The 10,638-nt window shown below is 33.4% G+C and overlaps 2 long non-coding RNA genes and 1 pseudogene across 2 annotated transcripts; all 3 read left to right on the top strand.

Moving 5' to 3' along the window:
* The first annotated feature begins 3,006 nt into the window (after positions 1–3,006).
* On the top strand, positions 3,007–10,149 carry LOC132037418 (uncharacterized). The gene is made up of 2 exons (XR_009409868.1): positions 3,007–3,639; positions 9,940–10,149. It is a non-coding gene; the product is annotated as an uncharacterized LOC132037418 (long non-coding RNA).
* On the top strand, positions 4,472–6,793 carry LOC132037419 (uncharacterized). Its single transcript, XR_009409869.1, has 2 exons — positions 4,472–4,654; positions 6,015–6,793. It is a non-coding gene; the product is annotated as an uncharacterized LOC132037419 (long non-coding RNA).
* On the top strand, positions 7,883–8,839 carry LOC132037417 (dirigent protein 1-like; annotated as a pseudogene).
* Positions 10,150–10,638: the final 489 nt, after the last annotated feature.

Below are 10,638 nucleotides of genomic sequence, written 5' to 3'. Positions count from 1 at the left end.
CACGTTGTGGAAAGGAGTAATTAAGGTGAAAATTTAGTTATGTATGAAAAGTCGTATAACATTTCGTCACCTTTCGAAAATTTTCCCTATTTTTTATTAACAAGTAAACGGATACAAATTAAAATTAGTGCGTAGTCGTAATTTTATCTATTATATGGCTTCGGTATGTGGTAACTTTAATCTTAACCTCAACTGTTCATGTGGTCATGATATTGAAATTATTTCTGATTACGAGACTTTCGTTTGTGCCTCACACAATTGACGCAAGTTATGGGAGATTTTGTTTTATTTCACAAATTAGTAGAATCAAATCTAATATTTTTGATCCACAAATTTTGGGTCACCAATTTGTGGAGCAAAATAGTGTCTCATACAATTTGTATCAGAGGCACAAAGTAAATTTTCTGCAAACTACTTGTGTGCAAGACGTCATGTCAATGCAATAGTCTTCGTCTTTGCATTGCATTTCTAACCCAAAGCTTTCAAATTCTTGGTTCTTAAGCTTGATCTCTTTCGCTCTAAATTTTTTAACTTATTTTTATTTGCTTTTACAATGTTCTCAATATAGGCGCATGCCTTTGCCAGAAAGCAAACTCAATACTCCCTCCGTCCCATAATAAGTGTCATCTCAGCCAAAAACACGCATATTAAGAAACTAATAATGCAATGTGAAGTTTATCAAATTACTCCTATATAATAAAAGCAAATTACTTTTACCTCTTGATTGGATGCATTTACGTTAGAAACCTTTTCGATACTTTAATCCAACAATACCAAGTTTCTTATAAGCCGTTTGGCTTAGTTAAAAAAGCCTTATAAGTCGCTTTTTTTAAACTAAGCCAAACGGACCCAATTATTTTTTTGGGCTTAATTTAAGCACAAAATGACTTATAAGTTGGTCAGCCAAATACTCAAAAAAACTGAAAAAAGCTTATAAGCTGTTTTTGGCAACTTATAAGCTAAGCCAAACGGGCTCTATGTGACTTTTCCAATCATCATTTAGATGTTACTTTATTGTCCAAGGGTAGAATTGGAAAAAACTAACCAATTTATGTCTTTGTTTCCTAAGATAACACTTATTATGGGACAAAAAAATTTGGTTAAGGTAACACTTATTATGAAACGGAGGGAGTAATATATAGACCACAGGTCAGCAGCAAGGGTTAGAATAGGCACATTAAATAGAATAAAATTATCTAACATTAGAAAATAAAGGAAGTATTAAGAAAAACAGGAGTCCTGTCGAATTGCCACAAGTTTAAATGAATATGGCAAAGACTTGTCTTGCCACAAGTCTTGGTGGTTCATTAGTACTTAACTGTATGGTTATTTTGGAACAAATTATTCACAAGTCTTGGCTATGAATTACAGGATTTGGATGAAAATTTCACCAAGAAATTTTTTCTTAAAAAAGGATTCAAATTGGTATAAATCAACTTCACATAATTTCCAATTTGATATCCAACCTTTTAATAACAATCTTAACAATTCTAAATGGTTAGATTCAACTAACCTGCAAAGTCAATAGACCCAATTTTTGTTATTCAATAATCAGGCTCAACAAATTGAAAATGATGTTCTTCACCCAGACTAATCCAAACCAACTACAAGTAAGCAATGACTCTTCAATGTATACAGTACCTGGAACGATGATGGAGAAGGAGGACAAGAAGAAGGAGAAATTATTTTTGGCCACTCGGCCAAAAATAATTACAGTCGTTAGTCAATATACATTAATTATGTATAAAATATATATCTTTTTCGTATATTACAATTAATATTGAAAAAATAAATTTGTTGGCTATTATTTAATGGATGGCTATACAATGTAAACATCTCATTTATTTGCTAAGCTTTTTTAAAACATGGACATAATGCAGCGCAAATGAAGTAATTGCACGGTTTGCGCTTCAAATGACGGTCTTTAACTTTTTCCCTTCAAAATCGCACTTATGTCTAGCAGGGCATAAATTCTTGAGAAAAGATGCAAAAATAGCCATCAACTTTGCGATTTGGAGCAGATATACCCCCCGTTAAACAAGCAGAATATCTCCATTAGTATGAACTTTAATGTAAAAAGCATATTCATGAAGAACGAGTAAACCCATTGTCTTGAAAATACTTGTCGATGCGACTATTCTTGAAACCCAGAGAATGCATTGCCAAAAAGGAGATAGAACTCAAGTATGTGAAATCTCACAATCAAGTTGCAGACATTTTTACAAAGCCTCTCAAATTTGAAGACTTTCAGAGATTGAGATCAAGTCTTGGATTGAAGAAGAAAAATCAATATTAAGGGGGAAATTTGTGGGGCCTAAATAAATTAAATAAGATTGAAACTAAATTAAAAAAAGAAAGAAAGAAAGAGAATAGAATAATAGAAGAGAAAGAAGAATTGTAGGCAGAAACAGAAGTTGCAAAACCAATTTGCTATTTTGGTTTTCTAGTGGTCCCACCGTTTGCAAATTGCATCCGTAAATTGAAGAAGCCAATCTTTTGATTGGTTGAAAAGTACAGCAATTTTCCTATGAAAGGAAGCCTTGGTACGTTTATTTCTTCACACCAACAGAGAGAGTAGTACATAAAAGGATCGTTTGGCAGCAAAGGATGGGATGAGATGGGATGAGATTATTAGTCTCATAGGATTGAAATTATTCCATATTTGATTGGTGGGATAACTCCTTTATTATTCCACCCAATCTCATCTATATGGGATAAGTAATCCCTTATAGAAGGTGGGATAAGTTATCCCATCTTATCTCACCCAATCTCATCTATATGGGATAACTTATCCCTCCTACCAAACGACCTGAAAGAGTTGAGAGTAGTTCACAGACATTGATAGAAAATGGTTTGTGAAGAAAAATAGAGTGTGCGAGTAGGTGCTATAGTGAAGTGTCTAAAATAAAGAGAATTATTTTCTTTGAGTGTGGTGTAGTCTTTTAAGACTACCAAGTTGTAATATTTTCATTATAATGGTATTGTATTGCTCCTCTCGTATATTGTATTTTTACGCTGTTAAAAGATTTGGTGTCCATGTTATTATCTTGTTGTTTAACGTGGATATTATTCCTGGGCGGGAACATTATTTCCCAACATCATTTGGTCAAATGTGACTCACCCCATTTCGACCCAAGTAAATTTTGAACGAGTTGGCTCTTGTTTTATAATGCGATTCATTTTGACCCAACCCCTGCGGTTGCCACCTTATCACTCTATTTGGCTCCATATTATGTTTCTTTTTTCATTTCTATATTTATCCAGCGTGACAGATAAATGCCTCTAATTTCATACCGTCGAGGCAAAGTGATGCTTTTCTTCTTTAGGCCCCTTTAAATTTCTCTCACGAATCTTGGTTTAGATGAGCCACTGCTTTCATACTAATTTTGCTTATTCTTTCAACGACCAAAACCGGAGTAGTTAAATTTTCGTTTATTTACATTAAGAGGTTTTGGTTTCGAGCTTTGAGAATGGAATCCGAATTAATCTCCTAAAGTGGGTATTGGACACCCAACACTAGATGGGAAAGCCCAAAAAGAAAAAACATCCCACACTATATTAAAAAATCATCCCCGTCCTCCGTCAACACTTAGCTATTTTCCATGTAGCAAGTTATATGTTTTAATCCAGTATTTTGAGGTAAACGATTTTTCTGAAAGGATTTAAGTTATATACAGTAGCTCAGTTGGTTGGCTATTGAACTTTCACCTTGTAGGTGAGGGTTCGAATTCCCACATTGTAATCCCTTCTCCCATTTCCCCTTCCTCTACCCCTACGTAATGAAAAAAAAAAAAGAAGCTAATATTAATTGATTATTATTATTATTATTATTATTTTTTTTTTTTTTACATTATTAGTAATTTTCACATGTGATATCATATTAATTGCCATTTATAGATTGTCACTTAATGCTTATCAAGAGTTCCATATGTTTGAACCGTTATTTCCTCTTTATCTCACAGATTTGATAGGTGTTGAAATCTAAAGCCCATGGCAAGAGTGCCACACGGCAAGCATATATATGGTCTCTTTTGTTTCCTACTAGCTAAAGCATCATTTTTTTGCAGACTAATTAATCTGCTGTACTTCTTAAATAACTCTAACCTTGTCTGTTTGTCAAGATCAGATCTGCTATAAATGAATAATTAAGTACTCTTTCCATGTTAATTTATGTGATATATTTTTCTTTTTAATCTGTCTCAAAAAAATAATATATTTTTTTATTTGTAATAATTTAACTTTAAACTTTACTTTTTATGCTTAACGAGATGATCTATAACCACACAAATATCTTTAACTTATTTTAGATTATAAGATTCAAAAATCTTCCTTCATTCTTAAATTTTATGTCCAATCAAATCATATCACATCACATAAATTGGGAGATACAATACAAAGGGAAAAAATATAAGAAAGGATTCATTTTTTTCTTTCACGTGAAAGACTAAACTCTTTTTCCTTGTAGGTTCGAGAGGTACGGAATCAAGAATAAAGTGCATGGTGATTGAGGAGGAGTATGGGCAGTGGGTCGCAAAAACAAGGCATTATATATATTGCACCAATTATTTTCTAAAATCAAGAAGTTGAAAAACACTCAAAAGACTTTTCTTTCTCTGCTCCTGTAAAGAAGTAGCGCAAGTGGGAGCTTTTTGAGGTATTTTTTGTTCACCAAATATCTATCTTTATTTACCAGCTATTTGGACATGCTCGTTCTTGTTTTATTTACAAATGTTGGTGTTTGATATTGGTGATCTTTTGATGTCTTTATTATGGAAAAAGAAGCCGTATTTGTTGTTTTAATCAAAAGCGTATTTCTGAAACTTCTCCTTGGAAACAGATAATACTACTCCCTCTCTTCTCATTTACCTGTCCAGTTTCTCAAAAAACTTTAATTAAATGTATATTTTATTTAAATTATATAATTAATGGTACTTTAATACTCTAATTAACTTGGAAAATGGTTAGTAAATGATAAGGTTAAAATTGAAAAAAGATACTCCCTCCGTTCACTTTTATATATCCACTTTTGACTTTGCACAACCCTTAAGAAATAATAAATGAAGTGTTTAATTTACCAATGTACCTATATTAATTGGTGTATATTTTTATTGAATTTGAAAAATGATTTGAAGTAAGTATTTAATACTACGGGTAAAACAGGAAAAATAAATTGTCTTTTATTGATATGCTAAAAGTGATAAGTAAAAGTGAAAATCTATTTTTAGAACACTGGACAAGTAAAAGGGAAAGGAGGGAGTAATTAATTTCTCATAATTTGTTAACAAGTAAACTGAATCTATTTTTAGTATACCAGATAAGTAAATGGAACGTAATGAGTTTCTCCGTAGGGTGATGCCCCCGACCTTAGTAAGTTTGGTAACTAAGAGCCCGTTTGGATTGGCTTATAACTTGGCTTATAAGCTGTTTTCAGCTTTTTTGAGTGTTTGGCTGGCCAGGTTAAAGTCATTTTGTGCTTAAAATAAGCTCAAAAAAATAATTTGACTCATTTAACTTAGTTTATCTAAAGCAGCAGCTTATAAGCCAAAAAAAATAAGTTGGACTATCCCAACTTATTTTTTGAACATAAGCTGTAAAACAACTTTTTAGCTATAAGCCAATCCAAACGGGCTCTAAGCAATGAATTATTCGTTACTCTTTTCATTTCAGTAATTGACAAAGCCCTCTACAATAATCAATTCAAGTATAAACAGGGAACTAATATACTAGAAACTATGTTGCTCGGACTCTTTAAAATTTCGACGGGTGTGTGTCGGATCTTCCAAAAGTAGTACATTTTGGCGGATCCGACATGGGTGCCGCAACATTTTTGGAGAGTCCGAACAACTCAGACTAGAAGTGCTTCAATCTTGACAGTTATTTGTGTTGTATTCCAAATAGCTTAATGGATTAACGCCATACCAAAGCATGTCTGGGGAGAAATTTTAGAAACAATTTTTCACTTCTCATAAACCAGAAAGTTTTCTTATCCAAACAAATCTACATTTTTGATGCAGGTGTTATTGCTGCTACTTATCTGATGTATCATGTTGCTCTAGCACAACAACTGACTTTGCTTGTATGCATATTATGATTCAACCGATTGGGATTGGCTAAGAGGAGCTCAAGCTACTACAAATAAAAACTACACAATGGAAGCAACAAAAATCGATCAAGTAATTACTAGGAGAATACTACCAATTTGATGGTGATTTCATAAGGCAAGTTGGAGGGATTCAAATGAGTGCATCTATGAGGAGAAAGATCGATGACGGATCTCAAGGTAAAGGTGTTTTTTGGTATAAAAACACGCTCTGAAAACTGAATACCAAAAACTATTTACTTGGAATATGTTAAATGTTCTAGCATGAGACGTGGTAAGTATTTTCAGTTAAGGTTTGAACGTTTAGCGTTTAAGGTTTAAACCTCAATTCAAAATACTTACCACGACTCGAGCTGGACATTAAAACTATTCCAAGTAAGTAATTTTTGGTATTCACCTTTCAGAGCTTGTTTTTATACCAGAAAACACCTTTGTCTTGAGACCCTTTATCGATCTTTCTCCACATAGATGCACTCGTTTGTATCTCTCCTACTTGCCTTATGAATAGGTCACCATCAAATTGGTAGTATTCTCCTAGTAATGGCTTGATCGATTTTTTGTTGCCTCCATTGCGTAGTTCACAAAAATGAGTTCGCAACTTTCACCTTCAACTTATTTACGACTTTGTATTCTTTCAGATATTTCGCTATAGAAAGTACAATCATTTAATTCCAGCAAAACATTCTTAATTAACACAGAAATTCTAATTATCTCTTAGGGGTTTCAATTTGAAAAGTTGCTGATTAAATATGACAAATTCGGGGTTGAAAAGTTTTGGATGGGAAGGTAGCATGGCTATTTCATTGAGGATGGATATGAAGCAGTTGAGGCCACTGTTTAGTGAAGACTTTTTTATGATAGTACTTGATTACCGAAATGAGCTACTTTAGAGAATAGACAGTTTAGTGCATTCATAACTTTTCGAAGCAAAGCATAAATTTAATTCTCCAAATTAATTGTAATATGGAAATAATGATTGGAGAGTACAAATGTATTTGCGTATTCAGTAATCTGACGATTGTTTAATAAACTTAATTAACAGCAGTTGATATTGTTCCTTGTAAAACTTGGAGTAGAGGTGTATTTGTTGAAGGGATATTAGCACAACAACATCATTAGAATCTGCAAGAGCACTCTATGTTACGTTGTTCCTTCATTTGTCTTGACGTACCTATGTGGACGGGTATAATAAGGGTGTGAGTACTTCGCGTGAATCCTTCAAAATACACTAAAAGGTAAAAGGTGTAAGGATTAGTAAAAAGATACTCATACTAAGGGCGTCAAATATGGCCCAAAAGTTGATGACCTGATTAACTCGCACAAAATTTTATGGGCTGGACTCAAGACAAATTCATATTGGACTCATTTTAGCCTAATTCAACATAATCCATTTTAAAGTTAGGGCAATTTGCACGATTGCCCTTCGTTGGGGATGGTCTTTAATTTTTGCCCCTCGAATTCTTTGGTCTTTAATTTTTCCCTTCGCCTAAAATACTCCGAGGTTCTGGGTTCGAACCCCGATTTAGTCTAAAAAATAAATAAAAATTGTAAGGCAAGGCTTTGCAAAAAGTCTGCCTTATGCAGCAGAGTTTGCCTTTGCTTGCAGACTTTTCGCAAAGGCTTGCCTTGCGATTTTTTTTGACTGAGCGGGGGTTCTCACCCAAAACCTCGGGGTATTTTCGGCAACCTTTTTAAGCGAAGGAAAAAAATTAAAGACCCCCCCCCCCCCCCCCCCCCCCCCCCCCCCCCCCAAAAAAGAAGGGCAATATGCGCAAAAAAAAAAAATGTTTTAAAGCGATTTCCAACTTAGTCCAATGATAGCCTAATTCTAACTCATTTTTAAAATTTACTTTAATTTGAGTTTATTACTTGAGATTTACTTTAATTTTTTCTATGTATTCACTTTCTTGTATCATGTATCTCATACTTTAATCTCCAAATTTGTTGTTCTTGAAACATAACCACACCCCCCCCCCCTCACCCCACCCCCACGCAATTGCATAAATACCTATCAATTTCACCAAAAATCAAAGCACAGAAAACCCAAAGAATCAAGAGTAACAAACCCAAGATCTTGTCCATGGCATCAAATTCAATCAAGCTATCCCTCATTTTGCTTTTAACAATTTTCATAACCTCAAAGGCTGAACTAGGCCAAATTAAAGAAACAAACATGACACTCTATTTTCAAGATTGGTCCGGTGGACCAAATGCCACTGTGCTACAAATAACAGGCCATCAAGATGGTCCCCTAAGTTTTGCTAAATTTGGTTCAGTGTTTGTTACTGATGATCCAATAACAGAAGCCTTTGATAAGAACTCGGCAGAAATTGCTAGAGCACAGGGCATATACGTTACTTCTGCATTATATTGGATGGCAAAATTTCTCATGTGCTAATATCAATTATTTTCACTAATGAAGAATATAAAGGGAGTACTTTGGAAATACAAGGTGCTAGTCCTCAGTTTGAGAGAGTAAGAGAAGTGGCTGTGGTTGGTGGTACAGGAAAATTTAGAATTGCTATTGGATATGCAACTTTTGAGACTATTCACTTTGATTTGGCCGCTCATTATGTTGTTATTCAGTGTAATATTACAATTTACATTATTGATTGGGGGATTAACTATGATAATAGTCCATCAGAATAAAGTCAACTTGTATATGTGATTTGTTTTCCAATTTGATTTGTCTGTGTAAAGGCTAGCACATGATAAATAAATGCTGTTTTTTCATAATAATCTTTTGGCCTATGTTCTTATTTATGCATTCTATGAATGTCTACCAAAATAGTTTATTCCAACTTCATTTATAAATTCTAAAAATCTCTAAACTGCTAGGCGAGATCCATCCACTACTCAATTTTTAAGAAGCAGCTCAATTTTTAGAAAATTCTACCAAAATTCTCTGAACTGCTAGCTAGCTTAACCATTAATAAACAATAATAATCTTCCAACAGGCGGAGCTAGGTGCACAAGGGGACCAAACTTTCTGTTTGCCGAAAAATTACGATGTATATACAAGGTAATTTTTTTTTTATGTACAGTGGAGGCTGAATCCTTTTAGCTTCTTCCAGAATTTACTTATTTATATTTTGGATCCCCTTACAAAAAAATGGCTAGCCAATGGCACTTCCTTCTGAAAAAACATGTCTTAATTGCAAAGTGGATTTAGCTACATTTCAAATTGGGAAAAGGGTCAAATATACCCTTTACTTTAGTTAATTAGTTAACTTATCCCTCTGCTAGCGAAAGTGATCAAATATACCTCTCCCGTTAATAAAGTGCACACTAGTTAAGTTTTTGCTTAAAAGAGGTTTCAAATTGGTATAAATCAACTTCACATAATTTCAAATTTGATATCCAACCTTAATAACAATCTTAACAATTCTAAATGGTTCGATTCAACTAACCTGCAAAGTCAATAGACCCATTTTTGTTCTTCAATAACAGGCTCAACAAATTTAAAATGATGCTTTTCAAGTTTTTTCACCCAGACTAATCCAAACCAACTACAAGTAAGCAATGACTCTTCAATGTATACAGTACCTGCAACGATGATGGAGAAGGAGGAGAGATTATTTTTGACCGCTCGACTAAAAATAATTATAGTTATTAGTCAATATAAAGGGAAAGAAGATAAGAAAGGATTATTTTTTTCTTCCACGTGAACGACCCTTTCTTGTATCAACATAAATTGGAACGGAGGGAGTAGTACAATACAAAGGGGAAGAAAATAAGAAATGATTCATTTTTTCCTTTCACGTGAACGACCCTTTCTTGTACTGACAGGTATTTTGTGCGATATGATGTTGAAAAAGACTAACTCTTTGTTCTTGTAGGTTCGAGAAAGTCCTCCTTATGATGGTACGGAATCAAGAATAAAGTGCATGGTGATTGGGCAGGAGGATGGGCAGTGCGTGGGTCAAAAAAATAAGGCATTATATATATTACACCAATTATTTTCTAAAATCAAGAAGTTGAAAAACACTCAAAAGACTTTTCTTTCTCTGCTCCTGTAAAGAAGTAGCGCAAGTGGGAGCTTTTTGAGATATTTCTTGTTCACCAAATATCTATCTTTATTTACCAGCTGTTTGGACATGCTCGTTCTTGTTTTATTTACAAATGTTGGTGTTTGATTTGGTGATCTTTTGATGTCTTTATTATGGAAAAAGAAGCTCTATTTGTTGTTTTAATCAAAAGCGTGTTTCTGAAACTTCTCCTTGGAAACAGATAATACTAATCCCTCTCTTCTCATTTACCTGTCCAGTTTCTCAAAAAACTTAATTAAATGTATATTTTATTCAAATTATATAATTAATGGTACTTTAATACTCTAATTAACTTGGAAAATGGTTAGTTAATGATAAGGTTAAAATTGAAAAACGATACTCCCTCCGTTCACTTTTATTTGTTCACTTTTGACTTTGCACAACCCTTAAGAAATAATAAATGAAGTGTTTAATTTTTCAATATACCTATATTAATTGGTGTATATTTTTATTGAATTTGAAAAATGATTTGAAGTGAGTATTTAATAC

This window comes from Lycium ferocissimum, chromosome 11 (genome assembly GCF_029784015.1).
Source record: "Lycium ferocissimum isolate CSIRO_LF1 chromosome 11, AGI_CSIRO_Lferr_CH_V1, whole genome shotgun sequence".
Lineage (NCBI taxonomy): Eukaryota > Viridiplantae > Streptophyta > Magnoliopsida > Solanales > Solanaceae > Lycium > Lycium ferocissimum.
This window is presented reverse-complemented; position numbering and strand designations above follow the sequence as displayed.